The 3,860-nt window shown below is 51.1% G+C and overlaps 1 protein-coding gene across 11 annotated transcripts in view; it reads left to right on the top strand.

Annotated features, from left to right (window-relative positions):
- The window catches only part of LOC104124581 (serine/threonine-protein kinase SIK3), a 56,097-nt gene that overhangs the window by 28,759 nt on the left and 23,478 nt on the right, over positions 1-3,860 (top strand). The window lies entirely within an intron of this gene.

Consider the following 3,860-nt stretch of genomic DNA (forward strand, 5'->3'; position numbering starts at 1 on the left):
TCCTCGTGACCCCCACCCTTGAGATATTTGTAGGTGGTGATGAGAGCCCCTCTCAGCCTTCTCTTCTCCAGGCTGAACAAGCCCAGCTCCCTCAGCCTTTCCTCGTAGGGGAGATGCTCCAGTCCCCCCATCATCCTTGTTGCTCTCCTCTGGACTCTCTCTAGCAGTTCCTCATCTTTCTTGAACTGGGGAGCCCAGAACTGGACCCAGTGCTCCAGGTGGGGTCTCAGCAGGGCAGAGCAGAGAGGGAGGAGAACCTCCCTCGCCCTGCTGGCCACACTCCTCTTAATACACCCCACGATGCCATTGGCCTTCTTGGCAACAAGGGCACCCTGCTGGCTCATGGCCAGCTTGTCGTCTACCAGGACTCCCAGGTCCCTCTGGGCAGAGCTGCTTCCCAGCAGGTCAGCCCCCAGCCTGGACTGGTGCATGGGGTAAAGCTGTACCGTACAGCTGTAAATATTACATAGGCGGTAGTCTAGGATGGAATTTTTAGCTGAAAGAATGGTAGTTTCCCTAATGGCCGTGGCTTAGGTCAGCCGGTGTTGGATGCTTGCCTTTCTCAGCCTTGCTGGTCTGAGCTCTGCAGGCTTTCCTGGGCGAGCTTCTAGGAGAGCTTTACAACCTGTTTGTCTGGATTTCCAGTAAAAGGGCTGGTAGCTGCCTCAGTGGCCAGGCTGTGCCGTAAGTGTCTTTGATTCATCCGTTACTGGAAACGTTTTGATAATTCGCCTTGTTTGCACAGCGGTGCTCGGGGATTGGGGAGAAGGCTTGCTTTTGCTGTGGGCTTAAGCAGCAAAATGTAAATTGTTATTTTTGTCCCGAGGCAGGTTTTGCGTGTGGTTGGGTTGCTGGTTTGACGTTACGAACAAATGAATGTCTCCTTTTAAACATAGGGCACTCTTTGGTCCAGGCCCCTCGCCTGTCCTTTTTTCTGAGGTCAGAGTATGGTCTGGTTTGATTTTAGCTGTTCGCTATGAGTGCTGCAAATAATCTCTAGTCCTCATTGACAGGAACACAGGTACTCGGTTGATTAACAAAAATTCTCAGAAAATTTGAGAAAGCGGTTGGCTGGTTGATGTGGTTAGCACGCCTGCTGTCTCTGCCCCTTCTCTCCGTGCCCTCCTGCTCGCCCTAAGCCTTCTGAGCGTGAACTGGACAGATTAGACAACGTGCTGCCGGTCTCTAGAAGGTCAGGCTGCTTCTGAGATCACAAGGTCGCCAAATACGCTGGAGATTTAACTTAACCCACCACACGGAGGAGATGTGACGCTTAAGCAGCGTTTGCTTCCCAGACAGAAAGCAACTTAAAAGCGCAAGGAGTCCGTCGAGAGGCGAAAAGTGGAAACTTGTGTATCGGTCCCGTCTCTTGGCCAGAAGATGCTTTTTCTTCGGTGTAGGATTTTACCGTGGTGTTTTGTTGGGTTTTTTTTAATCCAGAGAGCAGCATCAGGTGCTTCATCTAAGTACCGAGAACAGCAACGGGTGTTTTTAAGGGCTGTGAAATGAAATCACGCGTTCCTGCCTCTCTGCAAGGCGCTCAGAGGAGCAACGCCGTACGCCTCTCGAGCGCGCTGACGTGCGCGCGCCCCGGCGGCGAGTCTGCGCCGCCGAACTCGGTGCTCTCGAGACCAGCGTGCTGGCTCCCAGCTGAACATTCAGGTCATCCCTGTAACCTCTGTCGCATGGGAGGTTTATGCAGACTAAGCTTGCAATGGTTAATTTTGGCATACAGTTGCCCTTGGTGGTATGTGAAGTATTCTGTAGCTTCATTGTTTCTGTCCTTCCTCTGGAGCTTGGGCAGAAATGTCAGCAGTCTCCAAGTGCTGTGCCTACGTGCAGAGCTTGGGGACCGGCCTCCGCTCACATTGCTTCATGAAAAGTGAAATTTCCCGCCTAGCCCCAAAAAGCTTTTTTTTTTTTTTTTTTTTTCTCCACAGCCTAAGCAGGGCTGACTGAGAAAAGGGGCAGCAGAGTTTTCTGCGTGAGCGGACGTCTGGCAGGGCAGCCCCTGAGAGCAAGGCTCTGCGGAGGGCACGGGACCCCACGGCACGTGTCACTGTCTGTGCGGGGCGACCCTGGTTTGGGCAAAAATATGCTTAGGAGAGGCTTGTAGAAATAGGCCTGCTGCGGTAGCTGGCTTTGATTTCTTGCCTGCAGGAGAAGCTCTCAAATATTTTCAAAACTGTGGAGATTTGCTTTGCGAGCGCTTGCTGTATCGGCGGGCCGTGCTCCCAAACTCAGGTGGAGTAAAAGATGTGAATGACCTTGCCTCGTCAAGGAGCTGAGCCCCTGTCTGTGGATCAGCAGCGATGCTTAAATTGGAGCAGGCCCTTGCTTAACTCTGCTTGTCCCAGCTCTTCAGAGTAAAAAACCGTATACCCATGCAAATGACTCAATACAATACGATGGGGCTCTTGGAGATCATAAATTTTGCTTTTCCTAGCAAGTGACGTGAGGGTCGTATTGGTGTTGGGGATGCATTTCCTTCCCCAGCCCTGGTTCCCATTTGCTCATGGAATAAGCTTATCCGATGAATAAAACCGAATTGACAAGTTCTCTGAAAAACAACTTCGCGCTGTTGCACAACACGAGTAGTCAAATGTAGAGAAGCAGGTTGCCGTGCAGTCAGAAGCCAGCACAACTGCTGTGATGGATCTTGGTAATTAGTATTTACTGCAAGTCGATTATGTCGCAGGTATTTTAATTAATGGGTGACTGGGAAAAATACAACCACCTGATGAGAAACCTTCAGAAGTGATGTATTTCTATTGTTTTCAAGAGCAGGGATCTCTGTCGAGCCCTCCACTTCAATGGAGTTTATGGAGTGAAATGAACCACTTCAGCCTATTCTTGACCAGAAGTCCTTGGCGGTCGGCTCGATGGCCCAGCCGAGAAGCGGTCGCCTCTCGAAATGGGCAAGGAGATAATAATAAGCCCCCGGGGTCTGGCTTGCCAGTGCCTCTGCTAGCCCGCGCTGGAGGGGAGAGGGCTTGCTGAAACCTCTCCAAAGCCTTTCCTGCGAGTTGGGGAAGCTCGGGAACCCTCCTGGTTCCACGTGTGGGCCAGGGTCTGTGGTTACTGGGGGCTCTCCGGGACGCTTCTCAGGTTTCTCCTGGTTTTGGGAGGTTTTTTGTGTAGGACTGTCCTCAAGTCCATAGTGTTGCAAACTGCTATTCCTACCCGTATCTCTTAGCATCATGCTACTCCAGTTTCAGCTAGATTTGCTTGTAGGGTGGAGAGATAGTAGGAAAGGGTGACAACTGTATTTCATAATTCAGCTGCCGCTGACTTTGACTTTTACACCTTTCCTGGCAGAGTTTGTCGCCTGTTCTGCTGAGGCTTCAGGGGAGGGGGGTGCTTTTTCTCCCCCTTCCTCTGCCGTTTCTGCTGCCTGTCTCCTGCCTGTCCATCCCCTTATAGCGTCGTAGGATGAGTGGCTTCCCTAAGGCCGGTCCTTGCAGGTTTCGAGTGGGTTGATTGAAGCTGGGCTGCTGCTGTGTGCCTGCCTCTGTGACCTCTCAGAGAGACTTTTCCTGTCCGTGTCTGCGTTTCCTTCTGACAAAAGCCTCGCTGGTAACAAATGCCACCTTTGAGTGAGAGTGTAGGTTCTCAACAAAATATTTGAGACTACTCAGATTTCCGTAGTAGAGGCGAGTCCCGGTTTTCTAATGAAATGCTTTATTGAATATTGCAAGCCTGCTTTTGCACCAAAGCAGCAGCAAGTACCCAGAGACTGGCGATGAGCGTCAGGAACCCCTGCGCACGTTTCAAAGCGCCTGCGATGACTTTGGCTGGAGGAGAACGTTGAAGAAGTTGTATTTTTATTTTGATGTAGAAAAAAGATTTTAAAACCTTTA

This window comes from Egretta garzetta, unplaced genomic scaffold (assembly GCF_000687185.1).
Source record: "Egretta garzetta isolate BGI_Z169 unplaced genomic scaffold, ASM68718v1 scaffold134, whole genome shotgun sequence".
In the NCBI taxonomy this organism is placed as follows: Eukaryota; Metazoa; Chordata; class Aves; order Pelecaniformes; family Ardeidae; genus Egretta; species Egretta garzetta.